The 23,223-nt window shown below is 43.3% G+C and overlaps 1 protein-coding gene across 1 annotated transcript in view; it reads left to right on the top strand.

The window, feature by feature from the left end:
- N (neurogenic locus Notch protein) overlaps positions 1-23,223 on the top strand; it is a 143,388-nt gene that overhangs the window by 520 nt on the left and 119,645 nt on the right. The gene's annotated exons all lie outside the window — the stretch shown is intronic.

Raw genomic sequence — 23,223 nt, 5'->3', positions numbered from 1 at the left:
CTATAAGCTACTACAGCCAAGGTGAAGAGTGTATGTGTGTGATGCTGAGGTTTTGAGTGATCAAGAGTCATATCACTAAGAATGTAATCTTACGCGTTGTAAGCTGCTAGAGTAATCTTATCAGTTTGTAGAGCTCTTGTTTTAATCAGTCTTGCGGCATCTCTTGGTACTGTGTGTTTGTACGTCTGAGAGTATTGTATATGTTATACGTGTAGCGAGTTTGGGCGGTGAAATACCTATTTTATCTTCATTTAACACTTTCACAACATACAAGTGTTTCAGGGCCATTGACTTTTTATGCAGATTTGCGTTAACATTGAGCGCTGCTAATGCATTAAGTTACGGTAGGTCGTGCATGGTAGATAGGCATGTTGTGTGTGCGTGAGACACGTGTGAGTGTATGCGTGTGAGTGTGTGCGTGTGCGTGTGCGTGTGGTGTGTGTGTGTGTGTGTACATCCTACAGGAGCGAGGGCGCGAGCAGCATTCCTTCAGGATCGCCTCAGGCCAGTCTCCAGCCTTTGTTGGCAGCCTCGCGCGCCCTTACCCATCCTCCGCTCCACGCACCGCACAATCGCTTCTAATTGCTAGTTTATTGGCTCTTGGGTGATGTTGAGGTGTTCATTGTATTCCTATGTATGATTTGAAAGCTGGATAGGCACGTACGAGTGAGCTAACATCTCTGAACTCGTGTTGTTTGAATTTTCCCGGGAGGCGATGCTCAGCCTGCCAGATGGTAGTGAGCAGTACCAACCCTACCGACCCAGAGTTTCCCATGGTTATACAACTCCTCTTATGTTTGGACAATATGATCTTTGTTTTTACGAGTTTTATGTTATTATGTATCTTGGTGGGTAGTGGGAACGATTTCGCTAAATGTAATCTAGTGTGGGTTATATAGGTGGACGGAAATGAGGCCCCATGTTGGCAGCTCTGTGTTCACCCATCTACTTGGGGCAGCTGCTCAGCGGGTTGCTTAGGGTTGCTTTTGTTATAATATGAATTCATATAACAGTTAATGTGGGATTATCTGCAATTTCCTAAATATGTTTTTTCAAAGCAAAATAGTGTAGATTTGATAAATAACATGATTATGTGGTTCTGACAAGGTCATAGATGCTATTTCCAATCAGTCATTGACCAACAAGGGATGCCTGCACGTCCATCTGCACGCGGCTCGCGCGGTCCTGTTTGAATTTAAAAACATTAGACACGTGCTTTATTGTTCATGCTGCTAGTATGTCTAGCATATAGAATGGACGGGGAGTTAGTTGTTATATCAGTGTATTATTTTCTCTGGTGATTTATGACGTTTGAAGTTGATGCTGGGGTCTGGTTCCCACTTCCGCTAGTGCGGAGGCCCATCTGGTGAATGGGAACCCAGTCACCTCACCCACCTCTAACGAACTTTTTACCGGAAGTAGGGGGGAAATCTGTGTAGGCACCTTATCTCTATTGATTTTACACAAAAACACGATTTCAGTTACCCCAAAGAAGGCATAGTTATTCCTATTGAAAAAGTTCACTCCCATTTCTTTTAATTAAATTCTCGATTTAATTGTCACGTACAGTCAGCATTAGGCCAAGTGTGATATAAAAGATTAGTTTTTTATAGACAATGTAAAGGTGTAACATAAAAATTTCATTATGTACAGAGGGATTTCGCAGAATGGTAGTTTTAATCGTAAATTCTAATAACCAAATAAATGTTTTGTATTTTTCTGCAAGAGGTCATTGCTATGCAATATGTTTAAAGCATTCATGACGTAGCCATAGCTTGGGTAAGATAAGGCCTAGGCTCGATTTTTCACATTAGTAGCCTATGGAGTTATCTTAATTTCTTCATTGGATCTCCAGTATTTCATAATCTATTTTCCTTTTAAATTTAAAGTCCAGGGAACCCTGTCTCCCTTCTTCACTCATCGGGATTCTTATTAAAGGTCATTTTCTATTAGTACTTTGTAAATTTATTCACAAGGCCGACTTGAGAGGAAAAATTCTTTACTTATAATACACGCAAATGAGTAAATTGCCTCAAATTTATACAAAGGTTTCTTTCATTACAATAAAATGCAACTAATCCACAAAAAATATACAGTATACCACTAGCTACAATGGCTTAATTGTACAAAATACGGTTTGTTGTACCACAGAATGTTCGTTTTGTACTGTTGAAATACTAAAGGGCATGCACCAAAAATTTGGACCGAGGCCTAAATAAGCAATCCTTGGCCTAACATAATTTTATTAGGCCTTGTAAGTCTAGATTGTCTCAAAGTAAGGTAACGTTCTACAAAATTAATAATGCTAAACAAGGATTTTTCGAGGTGCTACAATCCATATTTTATACATCCATTCATAGTAGCAATAGGCACTACTACTTTTGGATGACAGGTTAACAAAGTTATGCGTCTTCCATAAATATATCATATGCAGATTTTGAAGTACAAGTGACAATATATATATTAATACACAGTATAATAAATACTGTGTACTGTATGTGTGTATATATATGTTTTTGTATTTATTAAAGTACACAAGAACAAAAGGAATGTTTGGAATAGGCTAGAACTCAAGGCAAAGTTTCCATTTCCATAATGTTTAACTCATTGTCTTAACTTTCTAAACCATTTATTTCTGAGTTTCTGTAGGCCTATGGGAGTTTGCTGTTGGGTCTCAATCGCGGAAGGATTATTAAGACCATAATAATAGCTTATTGATCACCCAGCAAGTGTACTCTAGTCATGAACATAGTTCAGGATTAATGTAAATGTTTAGTGTACATTATCGATTTGGTAGTTTGTTCCATCTAAATTTATCCAATAGAACCTGCTCTGTATGGGCCAGTTTTTTTATCTTTATTTAAAACTATTTTATGAATTCAGTTTAAATATTATATTTCCAATAACCTTTTTTATATCCCATTTATTTAGGTATTTGGTAATATTGTAGGCAAAACTGCCTAAGGTTTGCTGTAGATAAAAGTAAAGTTGTGAGTTTACAATTGTCTAATGATTCTAGGTAATAAAATTATCCAAATAACTTCATTGCATACATCCATATTTGCTTCCTTGAATTTAGGCTTTCTACACATTGTTGTTTCTAGAATGATTCCTTTTGCATTTTGATTTAAAGTGCACCTTTTCAAAGATTAACAGTTTAGGTGTCTAAATAAATTGCATAGCTTAAGCCATATGAAGCTTATTAGTCTAAAAAGCTCGTGTGGCTTTTCACGAGGATTTTAGTCTTTCATTTCATTTCTAATGTGTTATTGACAACCTATTTTTTGTATCTAATGCAAATTTTCGTATATTAATTTGTAAAATATCAAAATTATTACATTATCTTAATGTTACTAGGATCGGCGGTTATAGTTCAACATTAGTGATTTCTTATTTAAAATTTGTCTCATGATAAATGCTTGTAATTAACTACGGTCTAATTCAATTTAATATTTCTGGTTCAATGTCATTTCTGTCAGCTTTTGTTATCAATCTCTCATGTTGAATAGAGCCGAAAGCTTTGTTATGGTCAAGATAATGTCATAATCGGAATCACTATTAAATATTTCAGAACATTATGAATCTTTTATATCTTATTCAAATTTCCTTCTTTACACAATATTCATTTCCTCCCTAACGAAGGCTGATGCAGAATACTGTACCTTATCTGTGCTAGTTTAAAATGATGCTCTATTGTTATAAGTCGGCTAACCTGAACTTGATTTTACTAGCGAAGTTTTCTCCAAACTTTTGTTTGATAACATTTTATCCATTAGGATCAAATCTAGATTTCCATGCAAAACTGATTTCAGGATTTCAGAATTGTATTGTATAGTGACCACTTCACAGTATAACTCACTAAAACAAGGCTAATTTATATGTTTACTTAAATATTCCCATTAGCCCATTTGCAACCAAATACCCAATTGGCCTTTTTACATACAATACATTTTATACGCTTCTGTTCATGGCTTTAGGTCTTTACTAAGTTTATGTAATTTCTGATTTACAGTCGATATCTAGTGTCAACTTTCCTTTCTTTGCCCACATTAAACTATATTTTCCACCTCATCAGTCATTCCATTAATTTTCCACGTCTTTCTTAGAATATACTGTTACTTTAGTATCGTGTGCAGGTCCTGGGCTGGGTGGGATTCACCACTTATGACTGTTCACCATCTGGTTTCTAGATTCTGGTTTTCGATTAACCATACCTTTAAAAAATTACATACACATTTGAATCGTGTATTTTACACAGCATTTTACACATTTGGTTGATTGTGTGTACTCTGGTCTCTTCTCACGGGGTTCAGTATCTGGGATATGTTGGTTGGTCACATCGCAACCTCGGCCACCAGAGGGACGCCTTTTATTACAAGACAGCTCAACACAACAACCTATTCAGTGAAAGAGTTCGGTGTTTGTGTTACGTTACGCAGTTACAGGTAGTCTGGCTTAGACGCAGAATTATTCATATCATGAACATGTCATATTCCTCTGTAAATATTTTTATTTTATTTTTATTCATTTATTATGTACCATATAACCAAAAGTATATAATAACATTTATTAATATAGTATTCCCATTATCCAAATAGTTTGCCACCTAGCATTAATTATTCAGATAATGTTGGCTAGAGTTAGTAGAAGAATTTATAATGGAGCTTCCTAAATAGCTTTCGTATTCACATTGTGTAGGTAAAGTAGGAGCAGCATATTGTGTTGTGGGGGGTGCTCTTGAGGCGCGCACCTCTCTAGCACGTAGGGAAGGATAACATTATCCCCGGTGCAGGAGACGACCACAGCGGCCACAAGGATACATTAGAGTCGTGAGAAGGTGGGTCGCGTAGCAATGGCCAGTAAAATAAGATCCTGATGGAGCAGGAGTATTTTTCACCACCATGAAGAATGGTTGCTGTCTTAAGTGCTTCTTATTACTGCCTTTGTTTTTTTCTTGGCACTCTTGGTGGCAAATGTGGCCTTTTACACTTGTCACGCACCTGATAATAGCTTCTAAAATATATTGATCTTTAAATGGGTTAGCTACTATAATATGAGTGATGTGATTTAAGAGGTCAGACGTCGTGCCGCTAATGTGCCATGTATCGATTCATTGGAGTATAATGGCTGGTTATTTCTTAGGTTGTTTAAGGTGTCCAGGTTGCTACCATTCATTGCTTACTCACGCACAAAAATTGCATTAAAATCACACCAATTTTCTTGCTCGACTACCAGTGTTTGTTTAACCTTTTCAGTTGGATACTTAGTAGGGGTTAGACTTTCGATTAATCATTACAAATAATTGTCGTGCACCTTGGTACCAGAATTTAGAGTCTGATGTGGAGTGAGTTTTCTGAAGATATAACCGCAAGTGTATGGAGCTGGGGTCGGAGGTTAGCCAAGGTTCTCATCCCGAGTGCTACTTGGAATGAGAGTATTCCTCCAAAAGTCGGTAGACCTACCGACTTTGTTTTTTGGAGTATGTCTCTAAAAGTCTACAAACTTTTGGAGGCATTAAGAACATACAGACAAAATCACACTGCAGTATGTCTGCTGGTCCATGCAAGGCAGACCCTATTTTCAATTGTGTATCTCCAATATATATATATATATGAAGTTTCCATTGTAACAGGCTATTATTCCCATTAATAACGTGGCAGTTGCCCCGCTCATGTACAATTGTGATGCCAAACCCAGTGTGTAACTAGGCTATATATACATTACAGTACCTCAATTTTTGTTTCTAATTTAAATCGGCCATTGTAAATCCATTGTTTCAATCTAATATTAGCCATAATATAAACTAGAATTTGGTATATGAAAGTAACGAGTTGTTAGAAAAACATTTAGCTATGATAGAACCTGACACCAAGAGCAGCTGCGAGTGATCACGCTAGTACCCATCTCAGGTAGCTACAGCCATTGTGGGAGCGAGTCTCATGATCTTGCGAGGAAGTGGCCAATTTCGAGTAGGGAGAGGCAAATAGGGGTCCCTGGAGTTCAGTGTGGGAACTGAGCGTTGAGACTGATGCAGGTGGCCAGTGTTTAGGCGACAAGCGATACGGTAGCGCGTGCAATGTTCCAAGATGCAGCTGTGATCAAGAGCGTCATCTTTAGATGCGGGAACAAGAGCTGGCTGGCTCTAAGAGCAATGCTGTTAAGGACACTTTAATGCCGATAGGCTCGCTGTACATTATCTATGTAATGTTTTATTTGCCTGACAGTTGATAAGGCTTATCTGTAAATCAGATAATATTTGAAAGCATCTGAGACCAAGAACTTCCCTCGCAACTTACCAAGGCTTTTACATTTACTTTACACGTGTTTCATGGGTTAGGTAACGGGCTCTTGTCTCAAAATGCATTTACTATAAATACTGCTCTCATTCAGCCGTTGGTTGGTTGTCCTGTTGTTTGTTGTCGAGTATCGCGTTTCTACAGAGCGCGAGATCCTCCGCTAGACAGGAGGCAGGGAGGCAGGCATTATGGGTCAGCTGTTCTTTCTTGTCTACGTTGTGACGTGCTTCCGGTTCATCTCATCCCTTTCCGTTAAATCTAACATAAACGGCCGTTCTTGCAAGTATATTTTTGAGACAATTTGAAGTACTATCTAATAGACTAATCTTAGAATAAATGGGCCAGATTTGCGCAAGTTTTGTCATACTAGATGCGACCTAAACCTGTATGGGGGTACGAATGGACTGTAGTAACTAGCAAGGTTTGCGCTCCTTATCTGAGTGGTGACCTGAGTGATCTGAGTTTTTAATGGCCTGATCATATATAAATTAGCATGACGTGTATAGCTGAGGATGTATTATAGGCTATGGGTATCTACTACCAGATAGACCTGCCTGTAAATACAATATGCAGGCGATGCACGTTGATAACGCAAATTAAGTTTACAAATATATTTAGCCTAATGCTTGATTTGGCTGGACAGTAGAACGGTGGTCTCGCTTCTTGCAGGTCTGCGTTCAATCCCCGACCGTCCAAGTGGTTGGGCACCATTTCGTTCTTCCGTCCGCGAATCCTTGCTTTCATAACCCCACCTTCCAAGTCGTAATGGCTTAGTGCTCTCTCGTGATAGTTACCTTACCTTGCACAGTATATATAAGTATTGAATAACTAACTTATTCCACTTAAATAGAACACATTTGTAGAAAATACGTTTTTAATGATTTACATAATAAATTAAATATATTTTCAAAGATAACTTAAGTTCCTTTTCATGTTCCCATGTAATGTGCGATCTTAAAATATTGCCCTTTATCTCTTACGAAAGTATCCACAACGCGCCCTTTAAACCAAGTGCGAATCCCCAGCCGGCCATTCCTTTGAGGACAATGCGACCGTTGGGAGGAAGACGCGGCGTCCCTTTAAAACTGGCCTGCACGTGGTGAGGCTCGTGGCGTCTCTCCCTGCACGTGCTTCTCCAGTTGCCAACTACCACCTTGCTGGCTCACACAACTCATTACTATATAATACAGTGGGTATGTGTGTGTGTGTGTGTGTGTTTACCACTGTAAACACAGTTTATTAGTGGTAAATCATATAAGCGACATTAATGGGATTGGAAAGGCAGTGAATGTGTTTATAACGATGTCTCGAGTCGCCCACTTGTTGATTCCGTCCCACAGTGGTGTAGCAATATCATAGTACACCGCCAAGAGCGGGTGTGGCTTTCTGCACCGGCCTAGCCAAACGCGCAGCTGTTCTTAGAATGGTCTTTAATAATTAAAGGTACGATGGAACTCATTTAGGTTGGTTAAAGATCGTTGTGGAGGCATCCAAGACTTTCCCGCCAAAAGTTGTATTCCCCTCTTTGTATTCCCTCAGGCGCGTCGGTTAGGGTACCAACACCCCTTCTACCACCCACATCCTCCTCCCCTCTCCTCATTCATTCATATTCCTCTTACTATTATAAACACAGTATTTGTGAACTTATTATTTCTAGTAGGACTTAAATTAAACAATGTAACGTAATAAGGATTTTTTTTTAATTATTACAGGACTTTAAATTGCCTAATGCATCGATAACACTTCAATTTAATTAGGCCTGTATATGTACATATTTAACTGCACCCTTTTTTTTAGGCCAATGTCATCTGATTCTTCACGCCAATTTAACATTAGATTGTGTGCAAAGCCACAGAGGCATGTACCATCATTAGGGCGTGCCCGGCGCCGGCTGGCGATGGGCCTCTCTATCTGACCTGCGAACTGGCGACGGGGGAGTGTTGGCAGGTCTGAGAAGTGTGCGGGGGACGAGCCGGGCTGGGGTGAGAGCGAGGGGTGGGGAGAGGCAGCTGCTGATTGGCTAGAGAGATGTCCTGCCTGGAGCCTGGTTGGTCGAGTCAGTTGGGCGCAACAAGTGCCATCTGGGGAGTGTCAAGTGTGACACACATGCCAGATCGGTGGGACGGGGGGAGGCAGCCGACACTTCCAATTAACGACTGACTCCCAGTTATGCATTTATATAATGTCTTGGGGCAGTGCTTAAAGAAGTACATACGATGCTTGCGTCGTAAGTTTTAATTAATATATCAGGAATATAAATTAAAAAGTTGTTATGTTTATAATTAAAGAAAGGTCTGGCGTGGCTAAGATTACGCAGAGAAAAACGAGGCGGCTCCGCACATGCTGCCCAAGCTGGTGGCCACCTGCTCTTGGGAAGACTAGGCTCTTACACACGGAAGACTAGGCTCTTACACACGGAAGACTAGGCTCTTACACACGGAAGACTAGGCTCTTACACACGGAAGACTAAGCTCTTACACACGGAAGACTAGGCTCTTACACACGGAAGACTAGGCTCTTACACACGGAAGACTAAGCTCTTACACACGGAAGACTAAGCTCTTACACACGGAAGACTAGGCTCTTACACACGGAAGACTAGGCTCTTACACACGGAACACTAGGCTCTTACACACGGAACACTAGGCTCTTACACACGGAAGACTAGGCTCTTACGCACGTGCTCCCCATCACTTACTTCGCTCCCTTATTCTCTTTTCAAATTGCTCCACGACAGCAAGGAGCAAGTCTTAAATATAGTACTAAAGCAAAGTGTTGCGTATCCTGTACTTGGTTCGTGCAATCGTTATACCCCTTTCATGAACTGTGTATTTGTTGAAAATGAGGTGATTCTACGCTTACGGAAATTATCTGATTCTTATAATATATTTTATAAGTGCAAATGCAAACTTATAAAGCTTTTGATATATATCATTATATGCGTAAGTATCCACTAGGAAAATGAAACGAAAATTCCAAACGCTTTCGTTTTATTTTCCTAGTACATACTTTGCATAACCGAATCACAGTGTTTTTTGTGATTATTCTAGCATACTATTATATATGCAAGGAGCCAGAGGAACAAGATTGTTTGTTAAACGCTTTCGTGTGTGCGAGAGAGGGAGAGAGAGAGAGAGAGAGAGACAGAGACAGAGACAGAGACAGAGACAGACAGAGAGAGACAGAGACAGAGAGAGACAGAGACAGAGAGAGACAGAGAGAGAGAGGGAATATTATGTGTGGAGATAAACTGCTGTGTGCGTGCGTGCATGCAGGGAATTAAAGAGGTCAGCCTGGTTGAGGGGGGTATAGAGACGGCTGGTGGTGTGGTGGTCACGAGACGCTACGGGCCTATGCCAGGGGCCAGATTCACGAAGCAGTTACACAAACACTTACGAACCTGTACATCTGTTCTCAATCTTTGGCGACTTTGTTTACAATTATTAAACTGTTATTTATCTCTGAAGCACCAGGAGGCTGTTTATAACAATAACAACAGCTGATTGCTAAGTTTTCATGCTTGTAATAATTTCGGGGCTTAACGTCCCCACGGCCCGGTCCAGGCCTCCTTTTTGTTACACATCACCCAGGAAGCAGCCCGTAGCAGTTGTCTAACTCCCAGGTAACTGCTAGATGAACAGGGGCATCGGGATGAAAGAAACTTATCTCCATTTGTTTTCGCCTCCACCGGGGATCGAACTCGGAACTTCAGGACTACTAATCCCAAGCGCTGTCCACTCAGCTGTCAGGCCCCTTGTGAAGACCGCGCTGTGCTGGACCTCGATCACAGTTCTCCGTAATGGGCACATTGCTTCAATCTGTGATTTACTTGTGATTTTTAGCTTTTATTGATTTCGAGAGCTTTTCTGACCTGAGGTTGTACGAGTAGCGACATGATCAGTTATGTTATTATTGCCTTACATAGACATCGCAATTCTGAATTTGGACGCGAGTGTAAGGTGAACAACGAAATTATAGAAATACCAGCTTCAAAAATATAGAAATATGAATTACACAGCTAGAAATATAAGCTGGAAATCCTAATGAGTGACGTGCGTGTATTGACCGCTAACAACATCTCGCTGGACCCAAAGAATTGTAATAGCAACGTCTCCACTGGCGCGATTTCTTTTTATCTAATAATCAATAGCCCGAAAAATCAGGATGGACTGCTAGCTAATCTCCAGCAGCCTGAGTGATGCTGATGAGGTCGCCAACCAGGAAGCTTGGTCGGACACCGAGACGAAGGGAACGTGGAGCCATCAGACCCTCCTCCAAGTATTCTTTGTAGTCTTCCAAGTAGTTAGTTAGTTTAGTTCATTTATTATGCACCCCATACCCATCTTGTGGGTGGTGGTGGAAAGGGTTACAGAGGCACATAATGGGCTCAGGGACTGAACCCAACAATTCATTTAGCTAAGCAAGTTACAATGAATTGTGGGGTTCAGTCCTTGAGCCCATTATAGACAAATTTGTTGTAGGCCAGTTTTTGGCCTCAAGAAGAGGTAAAATCTCTCTCCTTCTCTGGAGCCATCTCTTCCTTTATTTTTTATTTGCAAATTTTCCTACGTCTCTCAATTAACGAAGTCATTTAATATCGACCGACTCGGAGTCATCATTGTGTTCCTTATGAACTCGAATTTAATGGAAAGAACCCAAAAAAATTGTACATTGTTAGACCCCCAGGGGTAGTTGGAAAAGGGGGGAAGGGAGTGTGGGAGGGAGGAGGGTAGAGTGGGAGGGAGGAGGATAGTGTGGGAGGCAGGAGGATAGAGTGAGGGGGTGCAGCACTAAGAGGGAAAGACGAGGGAAGTGTGTTGAGGGGTGGGGGTAGAGGGATAGTGTGTGGAGGGGGTGAGAGAGAGAGAGAGGGTGATAGTGTGTGATGGGGTGGGAGAGGGAGGGGGATAGTGTGTAGAGGGGTGGGAGAGGGAGGGGGATAGTGTGTGGAGGGGTGGGAGAGGGAGGGGATAGTGAGTAGAGGGGTGGGAGAGGGAGGGGGATAGTGTGTGGAGGGGTGGGAGAGGGAGGGTGATAGTGTGTGGAGGGGTGGGGGAGGGAGGTAGTGTGAGACACGGGGAGATACCATCAGTCCCAGCGACGGTGAGCAGCGGCATCTCCGGAGGTTTGTGGATCCACACCAAACATTACACTTTTTTCCCTTCACTTCCGGCTAAAAAGTAATGAGGTCTAGTCTTATGCTTTCCTCGGGAGAGACCAGGCTCTTACCTTTCTGGATACTTTTGTGATTTTAATGAAGTTGGTTAAATTCTTTCATATAAAAAAATGGCGTACGATAACTGCTAAAGTAGAGGACGCAGCAGGAAGCGAAGAGAAACTGAAGTCATTATGACCTGACCTGTCCTCTAACTCCTCCTCCTCCTCCTCGCACCTCCCCCTCACTCCGATCTTTTCATCCTCCCTCATCCTATCCCTCGTCCCCTGGCCTCTCACCCCCAGGGTCATTAAACGTGAGGGTTTGGTTAGTCTTCCCACCAAGGTTTTTTACTTTGTTGGTTGGCGGACCCCGGAGACGGGTAACGTCATCATCAGCTGGCGGTGGTTTAGTAGTGGAAGAGGAACTTGGGCGGGGGAGTTAGGCTAGTGAGTCTTGGAGCCAACAGGTGAGTCCTCGAAGGGTAAGTCGCGACGGAGGTAAAGGATGTAAGGGATCCAAGGTGGGGTCCCGGATGTTCGGGTGACCTTTGACCCAACACCGTCTCGTCTCTGTGAACTTTTCACCACAAACGTGTACTCTAGTGATGTTTTGGTAATGTGCTTGTGGCGAGTCATGTGCTCAAACTTCAGGTTTTTATTTTGTTTTGTAAGTCAAACACCGACTACAACACAGCTCTTAACGCTCATCTGTACAAATCTTTGGCCGGATAAGACTTGCAAATTTAAATGAGACGAATGTGGTTACCTTCAGCAATAAGTTTCTGGTGTGTGCATTAAAGTGTGTGTTCTTACATAACATTTTTGCAAGGCCAGCAAGACCGCAATAAGAAATATTGCCGGAACAACCGTGGACATCTTCAAGAGAAAACGCGATAGTTTTCTTCAAGGAGTGCCGGACCAACCGGGCTGTGGTGGGTATGTGGGCCTGCGGGCCGCTCCAAGCAACAGCCTGTTGGACCAAACTCTCACAAGTCAAGCCTGGCCTCGGGCCGGGCTTGGGGAGTAGAAGAACTCCCAGAACCCTATCAAGCAGCTACCAAGTTTCAGTTCCTGGATCCCGATTTTCCAACCGTCATCGTCTGATGTGTTTACTCCCGACGCTTTTGTCTCTTGTAACTGCTTTTAAAACTATGAATGGATGTAACTTCTGCTATTTTTCATTCTAGTTCGTTGCATTTAATAAATTTTCATTATACAGAAGTTTCGTTTCATCCCTAGGCTATGATTCACATGTGTGTATTAAACATTGTGTCTATTTCATCGACACCCCCTGAATATTTTGTAGATCAGGATCGTGTCCCCCCCCTCCCCCCGAATGTATTTCTTCTTAATTTCAGTGACGTTAGGTTCAGTATCCTCAGTCTATCCCACGTAGCTCATTCCCCTCAATTTTGGGACTCGTCCTCTAGCACATCTTTTTCCTGTATTCTCTTAATCTTCGCGTTTTTTAATGGGGGGGGGAGGCTTTTTTTGTGCGTCACACTTGTTCCAATATATGCGGATTAATATAGTTCTGTCCGCCTCTTCCTTTAGTTGACTACGTTTTCACAACGTGTTGTGAAACAGAAAATGCTTTCCCTTATATCATTGTGGGACAACTGTTATTATTTTGCTTTCCAAGCGAGTCCTCGGGTACAGTGTTACATCTTCTTAGACAAAGTTAATAGGTACTGACTTCGTTTCGTGATGCTTTGTGACTGGTCGGCCGAGCGGACAGCACACTGGACTTGTGATCCTGTGGTCCTGGGTTCGATCCCAGGCGCCGGCGAGAAACAATGGGCAGAGTTTCTTTCACCCTATGCCCCTGTTACCTAGCAGTAAAATAGGTACCTGGGTGTTAGTCAGCTGTCACGGGCTGCTTCCTGGGGGTGGAGGCCTGGTCGAGGACCGGGCCGCGGGGACACTAAAAGCCCCGAAATCATCTCAAGATAACCTCAAGATAAGACCATGGCTTCTGTGGGTCGTGTTCCTTCCAGTGGTTTTTAAGCTCAACTCTTTGAAGCTGTCCGCGTGTGTGCCTGCGTGTGTGTGCTTGCACCATGTAAGACCAATCCTGGAGTATGTAGCTCCAGCCTGGAGGCCATACCTAGTTAAACACAAGACGAAGTTAGAGAAGATTCAGAGGTATGCCACCAGACTAGTCCCGGAACGGAGAGGTATGAGCTAAAAGGAAAGGGTAAGGGAGCTAAATCTCACATCCCTGGAAAACAGAGGAGTAAGTGGAGACAAGATAACCACCTATAAAATTCTCAGGGGAATTGACAGGATGGACAAAGACAAACTCTTTGGCACGGGTGGAACACGAACAAGGGGACACAGGTGGAAACTTTGTTCCCAAATGAGCCACAGAGACATTAGAAAGATTTTTTTCAGTGTCAGAGTAGTTAACAAATGGAATGCATTTAGTAATTATGTGGTGGAGGCAGACTCCATACACAGTTTCAAATGTAGATTTGATAGAACCCAGTAGGCTCAGTTGATTGTGTACACCAGATGATTGACAGTTGACAGGCAGGACCAAAAAGCCAGAGCTCAACCCCTGCAAGCACAAATAGGTGAGTGCGTGCGTACGTGCGCTGAGCGCACCCCTGCCCATACGTTCATAAGGGCCTGCCAGCTGAGTGGACAGCGCATCGGATTCATAGTCCTGAGGTTCCGGGTTCGATCCCCGGTAGAGGCTGAAACAAATAGGCAGAGTTTCTTTCACCCTGATGGGGCATCAGGAGCAGTAAATAGGTACCTGGGAGTTAGACAGCTGCTGCTTCCTGGGGGTGTGTAACAAAAAGGAGGCCTGGTCGAGGACCGGACCGCGGGGACGCTAAGCCCTCAAGATAACCTCAAGATAGGTAGGTGTACTTAGGGTCAAGCGTCAGCAATGACTCTTCCGATTTTCTCATACAGTATTCACATTTAAAGTGTATTGACCTAGCGTTCGCTATTTTTAATTCTTTCAAATTATTTACACGTGTCCAGGCTACAATGAAGATCTTTGACATTTCTATGACTCATTGGCCACTCTTGATCTCCGTAGTTGAAATTGAAATTGAAATAAGTTTATTGATGTAAAATACACACAAAGGGATGAGGTAGCTCAAGCTATTCTCACCCTGTTCAGTACATCGTGTTAATACATGCATATACTCACATCACAAACAATAAACATATTACCAAACATTCTGAGAGATAAACATATACATTTCCTCATCTCTGTAGTTGTTTCTCACTTTGAACATTGTTTCTTCATCTACTCTGTCAGTTTCCCTTGCTTCTACGCTTATATTTAGGCAAAAAAGATTTCAAATTAAATGTTTGTCAAATCGTGAGAACGGGTAGGAGGTTCAGTTCCCTCAGCTGAGGAACGAGTCTCGTTGCATATCTCCAGACTTGGACTAGTTTTGTGTGTTTTTTTTTGCAGATTGGTCCATGTCAATGAGTGGACGTTCATCCGCACATGTACCAAATGTTTACACCTATGTCTAACGTTAGTGTTTACGCGGGAAGCTGTGTGCTGTACAGCTGTGTCCTACAAAACAAATTTTGTGTGCGGCCCATTAACCTCCAGGATTGACAGGAATGTGTGGTGACAGTAACTGGACAATCTGGCCGTCAGAGGTTGTCGGTGTATGGCCAGAGGATGCTGTCTGTTTTGTCATCTGTCAAGTCATCAGAAGTCATGGGCACCAGCTCCAAACATTGAGATTCTTGCCCAGATAATTCAAGTCATTCTCGATTTAATATTTACAATTTCGTATAACAGCGGTTACATCGACACATTCACTTTCAATAAATGTACCTGATACATATAAAATTATTTATAAAGAAAAACAGATAGTCTACCGCATATTTTGTATTTTCTTAGTCGTTTATAATATATCGGAGTGAGGGTACTTGTGTGTTTTTAAGAGCCCTCCGCTGTCCGTTCCCAAACATTTACATACCAGTCAAAAACTTGCACAAACGTTGCTAATATATTACCATGATTTATACATGCCAATGGCTCACATCTGACAACAAAAATATATTTATGGTTTCATAAATTGTTTTAACACTTGAAGTACATGGCGGTTCTTGGCTCTACTCGGTACATGGCAATTAGTGATTGCATGGTACATGGCAGTTAGTGCTTTGTGGTAGACATTAGTAAACTTAGGCTTGAAAGAGATCTCAGAGAAAAGGATAATAAAAGACCTAAACTCAAGATTGCACTGCGGTCATCTCAACTGCCATATAACAGCAAAGTTGAAACAGTTAGTCTGTCTCCTGTCCTTTTATCAGATGAGGGGCTTAGTAGCCTAACTGGAGTACTCTCCGGGACGTCGTGGCACACACAATGCTACTTGCTGCTCCCAACAACCACGGATGGTCGAGGACTCCCACCATGGTGAGTACAAGGGTCTGGTAAGTAGCGTCGTTGAGGTGAATACCTTGAAAAGGTTTAAGAAAAGCCTTGTCAGATTAGTAAGATACAATAGTTGGGTGTAAACAGGGAATGCCAAGCATGGGTCGTTAGGTCTGTTGTGTTCATATGTTATTTGTGTGGGAAGTGTCTGCGGACACGGGAAAAAGAGTGCCGGCGTCGGCATGGTAATTGAAGGTGTTGGGCGAGTCCTGGGGCTAGTAGAACGAGTTGGGGCGGGTCATTATGCAGTGGTTGTGGCACAGGTTGTGCTGGGAAGTCCGCCGGGCACCCAGGCTGCTCAGTCTCTTGCTACCGTAAGCTACTGCACCCAGCACCTCTTCGTGGCATTGGCAGTACACGCATCTCTTCTCACACGGGAAATGAATATTAAACACGTCGGTCTCGTTTGGCAGGAATATGAGCAGGTGTGTTAACTAACGGTAAACTCAGGCAGACTGTTGGAGATGCAGTAAATAATCTTCTAATTGTCGAAGATGCTCGTCAGAAATGCTGCGTGGAAAGAACAATAAAGAAGTATTGTGTCTGTCCTCTGTCTCTATCTCTGTCCGCCTTCTCTCCCTCTCGCTGCCTGTCCTCTCTCTCTCTCCTTTATGACCACTGTTGCTCTGACACGCAACAGATGGCCGCCTAAGCACAGCTAACAGGCTCGGGATGCACCGCAGCTCATCTCCAGTCTCAGTTGCAGGGTGCCGGTCTTAGCCTCACAGGTTTTAGGTTGGGTTAAGTATTGGGTTGAGACGAGAGTGGTCATGACCGGGCCGGCAGCCTCGGTGATTGCAAACTTTGTATTGGGGGAGAGAACCTGTTCTTCTGATGTATTGTGTCTTGCGGCTGGTTGTGGGACACGCCGAACAGACCCTATGCTGGGTCCACGATACTTGCTTTTACCGTCATCTCGTCCTGAAGTTTTTTATGAGGATGTTATTATCTCATGTCTTCTTGACACTTGCAGCGTTTCTTCTTGCACATCGGGAAATCAAATTTAAAGGAGGAAAAGGTAACTTTAAGCCAATATGAATTTATTAATACTTAACACATAATTTGATGGTCTGTTGTCGTGTGTGTGAGCTGAAGACAGAGGACACACTTACCTCAAGTGTCCGAGGCATGTGTCCGGGAAACATTATCACAAGTCTATTATTATATGTATGCCAGTTTGATTGAACCACTCAAACTGGCATATTTGATTGATCACTTGCACATTTACACCTTGGTTATAAGTGTTTGTTTGATAGGCGCATATTCATCACTCATTTTAAGCTTTGCCAGGCAAGTATTAATTAAGAGTATGCTAATTACATAGTCGGTCAATAATTTATCTTTGCCATAACAGAAATACTAATTCGAGAGAAGTTTACTGTACAAGGCGTTTCACATGTATGAGTTGTATTATTAATTAAATCGATTCAGTATAATCCCTTCTATCTGTTGTTACTCGTTGATGGTTCCGAGGATCAACGTCCCCGCGGCCCGTTCTTTGACCAGGCCTCCTAGTTGATGGTCTGGTCATCTTCAATAAAGGTGTTTTTCTTCATCAGTGTCAGCAGATTTTGGTCTCTTCAACAATTATCTTTACCCTACAAAGATAGCGAGGGGGGTACAATGGATAAGTTTATAATTATTTATCCGTAGTCTACAAAAAAGTAGTTTTGTTGCCTGTTTGTAATGTAGCGTTGAGCTACATTACTGTGCTGGATTGAGCATAGCCCCTAAACCCCACCACCATTAGGGTTCCCACAGCTAGCTGGTTCTAATACTGTGTTCTTGATACGGTAATTCACAAAACAAACATGGGAGCGTGGGAAATATGACGGGCACTCAATACACGATAATAATTTGCCGGTCCAGTATTTGGGCTATTTTGCACGGATCACTGCTCAGTCGAGCAAGACTTTAGCTTGGAAAAATCTTCGCCATTAAATAAATTTATTCGTACAATGATTATATCAGCCCTCGTGACGCATGTCGAGTACATTATTGTGAGGGACTAATTATGTTTCTCATAATGATGATGAACATTAGATGAACACCATAATAACGTTCATAATGTGCAGGAAAAAGAGTATTAAACGAAGTAGGCTTCTGTGGGAAGTAGTATACATGAAATAAAACAAAAAGTCACGAGTGAAAATGTTGCACCACATCCGTGTCCTTAGACGGTTCAAACGTCTAAGGACACTGGATGCTAAAGTGGAAACGTGTCTAAAACGTTCTGAAAAATATATCGTGTGCATAGTCCGCACTTGGGAAAGTTTCTGACCCATCCTTCATAGGCTACACGAGAGCAATGGACGGCAGCCTCGTGCAAGTCCATGTTTGATAGCGTTGTGGTCCAGAAATAATAGTAAACCACTATTAGACTAGGCCAGAAAGCAGGGTCTTTGGTCTTTGGTCCCTTGGTCTTTGACGAGCTCTAAGTAACGAACGTTTCGAAGTAGATATAAATTTTGTTATATTTTACTATCAGTAGATGTTTCTTCAAAATTGTTCGTACAGAGGCGTTGACAAAGGCATGTTCGCCATAATATTCACATAAGCAGAACAAATTATATGCACATTGCATACTAAGGTCTCCTTGTTAAAATTATAATAGTTATATTCTTCTAAAGAGTGGTGGATATTGATCCTATCATAATTAGCATTCTCTTAGCGTTTGAATATCGCTATTCAAAAGCACAAATACGATCAGAGAATGCCAATTAGTACATTCCTTTAGTGTGGTTCTCAGAATAACGAATACTACAATTTTGTGCGTCATAAGTGTATTTCCTTAATCTATTGTGCTTAACTAGTACAGGGCCCAGATACTGCTGTTATTACTAGGAGAATTATCCTCGCCACCCTACCTTGTGGCTACTTTGTAGAGGTTTCTGGGGTCAACGTCCTCCTGGCTCCATCTCCGAACAGGCCTCCAGGTTGGTCGTCTGGACAACCAGGCTGTTGGACGCGGCTACTCGCAGCCTGACGTATGAGTCACAGCCTGATTGATCAGGTATCCTTTGGAGGTGTTTATCGAGTTCTCTCTTGAACATTATGTGAGGCCAACCAGTTAATGGCCATAAGAGCTATTTTCACTTTGCCATAAAAGTAGCTATCACCGTGCCACAGGAACCAATTTCACTGTGCCACACACTCAAGCCTGGGCCCCCAATTCTAGGGCTAAGGAAATTCTTGGTTTTTCTCTAAACATTTTATCACTTATATCGTGGGAACAAAGGTCGACCTCCTTGCCGTTGTAGACAGAAGCGTCCAAGAACTACCCCGGAAAGAAATTTATGATGTCGCCTACATATTAAACACAAATCTATCATTTTCGTTACGTTAGTTTAGGTTCTAACGAAACACTAGACAAACACCTCCGAAGAATACCTGATCAGTATTGTGGTTCATACGACGGGCTGCTCGCCAACCTGGCGTCCAACAGGTTGTTGGATTCATACGTCCAACAGCATGGTTGACCAGTCTAGCAACCAGGACCGGGCCTCCAGGCCAGTCAAGTCTGACCTTGGGCCGGGCTTGGGGTTATCTTGAGATGATTTCGGGGCTTTAGTGTCCCCGCGGCCCGGTCCTCGACCAGGCCTCCACCCCCAGGAAGCAGCCCGTGACAGCTGACTAACTCCCAGGTACCTATTTACTGCTAGGTAACAGGGGCATTCCGGGTGAAAGAAACTTTACCCATTTGTTTCTGCCTCGTGCGGGAATTGAACCCGCGCCACAGAATTACGAGTCCTGCGCGCTATCCACCAGGCTACGAGGCCCCTCTACGGGGAGTAGATCTCCCAGAACCCCATCAATCAGGGCTGCGGAGCCATTGATCCCCGAAAGCTACACAGGGTAGCCACAAAGTAGGTTAAATAGTAGCTAAGACAAACAGCCTGTGAGGCTGTTTGTCATAGCATAACTACCAGACAATCATAAAAAAAAGGCTTCGGGAGTTGAAAAACTCGAAATCTTCACCAGTTAATACATTTTTGACAGTTCTTAGACCCACTCTGTAGGGTCCACAGACCCTACAGAGCATACAGCTTCAGTCCCTAGTAATAGGATCGAGAACATCGTCCCTGTTAAAATAACAAGATTCAACGACGCTGGTACCTTTATTTTTGAAAATGGTTAAACAACTCGTGCAGAATTGGATCGAGAAGTCTTCGTGTCTTACAAAGTGGGACCAACCTCCTTCGTGTTGTATATCCCATGTAAGGCGCAGGTTTTTAAGAAAGAGTGAAAGATTGCGACGATTCAGCTGTTATCGGGATGTTGAGTTAAACTATCAGGTGTGCTGGCGTCGAGAGTTTTGAGGAAGACTGTATGTCACTATCTTCCAGGCAGAACTGAAAGAGTCATGTTTGAATGTAAGAGGAAATTAACGAAGGGGTAGAAAGAGTATAGTTCTACAGGAAGTAAGTAGAATGTGAACACGAAATTCATACAAATCGTGAGACTAGAGAGCGGAAAGAAAGTTGAGGACAAAGGGAAGAAAGAACAGGGGACATGAATGAGGGAGACAAATTTATTGATACCAGGCAATTAGCGACAAAGTAGATATAACGTCGCCAACTTGACCCATTTTCTTTTTACGTTTCTAATGTCATATATATACGCGACTACACTTTGGCGCGGCAGCGTAGGTGGAAGTGAGCAGGGAGGCGGTGATGCTGATGACGGTGTCGAGAGCACGAGATGGTAATGAGGTAATAGTGTGTGAGGCGAGGCCGTGACAAGTGGAGGTCGCCCCACCTACCCACCACACACACCGACACGGACGCACGCCTCGCTGGACATGCTTCCGCTACTTCCGCTCACCGCACGCTACCTGCACACTCTTCACTCGTGTGTGCGACATCCACCCTCATATGCCTTCCAACTACACCATCACCAATTGTGTGCACCGACCGCAGCCTGTGCTCGCCACATGACACTGTACTGCAACAATATATTTTTATAAGAAATGTGAATATTTGAACTTTAATCCTTGCTGTGGATTTAGTGTTGCTTTGTTTTCCCACTAAGTTGTAATAAGTCGTATGTTTGGAATGTCTATATCAGTGAGTGCTAGAAGTGTAGCACTCACACTCACACTCACACACCAGTGTAGGCTACTTGACGGTTGATGCCATGATCAGGGCTTAAGAGTACCAGCCTCTAATACGTACCAGGAAGAGTATGTTTGAATTAGTATGGCATGTGTATGCCCTCAGAATGTGTTTGGTTAGGTCTTAAGTATGTCCAGGAAGCTGCCGGTCGGATGTGGAGACATGAGGAGGATGAGGATGTAATTGTTGGGGTGTGCGGGCGGGCGGGTGTAGGGTGGTCGGGCGTGAGCCGTAATGTGTGTGTCACCCACGCTTGTGCTGTGGTGGCTCCACCCGGCATAATAGCTGCCTCGCTCCTCTCAAAATGTAACAATGCCACACCAAAATAGGCCATTGGAGGTGTTCTCACGATTACCCTCAACTATCCTAGTACCAGCTTCACACAGTTGCTTCAATTTCCTGGGCCATCATGGCGACGCTAAACGTTTATGCAGAGTGACGCGTGTTTCCTCCTTACAGTGCACGTTCCAGCTAACGCATCAGACTCGCTGCACACGCAAATTAATAAGCAGCTCCCACCGGCTTTTTTTTTTTAACTAAGTTATGACAATTGAATTTTTATTTGCATGAGTTACTCAAGTTAAATGTGTGTGACTGTTATTTGTCGCCTGGAGCATACCTGGAGAGGGTCTCAGGAGTTTTTCTAAATCCCAGAGTCCGGCCTGAGGCCAGGCTCGACTTGTTATAACTTGGTTCAACGGGCTGTGCTTGGAGCGGCTCGCAGGCCCATATATCTACTACAGCCTGGTTGGTCCAACGGGCTGTGCTTGGAGCGGCTCGCAGGCCCATATATCTACTACAGCCTGGTTGGTCCAACGGGCTGTGCTTGGAGCGGCTCGCAGGCCCATATATCCACTACAGCCTGGTTGGTCTGGCACTTCTTGCAAGAAGTGCCAGTTTTTCATTTTACATAGCCTAATGGTTTGAAGTCGGCCTAAAGTGTAGCTACAAGAGTTTGTCTGTGCAACGATTCCCAAGACAATAGAGTTCGAAATTAATTAATGGCTTAAATATTATTAGGGGTGTGAGGATTGAAGGTCCTGCAACTTGTGTTGAAGGGTTGTAGTGGGAGGTTGAATGTGTTTGTCCAGGTTCTAACCTAAAACTTTACTTCAACATTTTTCATTTTGTATTTCCCATACTGTTTAGTTATCTGGCTTTCGTTCTACATAATTTTATATCTGTAATTCACCTCACCAAGGAATCACGTGCCGAGATTTCAGTGTTGAAGCCATTAAGAGGAAACTCGTCGGGAGGGCATGGAGGTGGTGTTTCAGCAGTGTTGAGTCGCGGCAGTCTGACAGGTGTGTACAGGGAGAGTCGGGATGTGGAAGGAGTCGAACCCGTCCCGTGAGTGAGTGACCAGCTTGTGGGTGCTCAGGTGTCTGCCAGTCATACCATGATGTGCTGGACCCCGTCACGCCATGATGTGCTGGACCCCGTCACACTATGATGTGCTGGACCCCGTCACACTATGATGTGGTGGACCCCGTCACACCGTGATGTGGCGGACCCCGTCACACCATGATGTGGTGGACCCCGTCACACCATGATGTGGTGGACCCCGTCACACCATGATGTGCTGGACCCCGTCACACCGTGATGTGCTGGACCCCGTCACACCATGATGTGCTGGACCCCGTCACACCGTGATGTGCTGGACCCAGTCATACCGTGATGTGCTGGACCCCGTCACACCATGATGTGCTGGACCCCGCCACACAAAGCTTCCACCACCTTTTCTATCTTGCTGGAGAATATAATGACGTTGTTGGTATTGCACTCTCGGCTCGTCCATGGGAATATGGACCGTGTAATACGTTACAGAACATATGCTTTTGCAGAGCGGAATCTTCACAGTTCACAAGTTTAATTAGATAAATATTAGTCATTGTGCTATTCCTAGTGAGTACTGGGTGAAGAACCTGAGGAGGTAGGTTTGGGAAGGAGTGGGCAGCAGCGGTGAGAGAGAGAGTGAGAGTGCAGCACCAGTCCGAAGTGGGTCGCCACCCCCCCCCCCTCACCATCACCTTCCCCCCCTCACCGCCCCTTCCTGCTGAATGCAACTCTCCTCTCTCCATTTTACCTCACCATATTGTAATTTATCATTAGACTGATAAAACCTGTTAATTTATCGAAAATATAAATTAAGTGGGTAGAAGATTTTAAATGATCTTAGTACAACCTAACTACACTAGTGTAAGATTTCCTTGAGAGACGGGCTATAGCAGGGAGG

The sequence above is a fragment of the Procambarus clarkii genome, chromosome 44 (assembly GCF_040958095.1).
Source record: "Procambarus clarkii isolate CNS0578487 chromosome 44, FALCON_Pclarkii_2.0, whole genome shotgun sequence".
In the NCBI taxonomy this organism is placed as follows: Eukaryota; Metazoa; Arthropoda; class Malacostraca; order Decapoda; family Cambaridae; genus Procambarus; species Procambarus clarkii.
The sequence above is the reverse complement of the archived record's forward strand: the minus strand, read 5'-3'. Positions and strand labels throughout refer to the sequence as shown.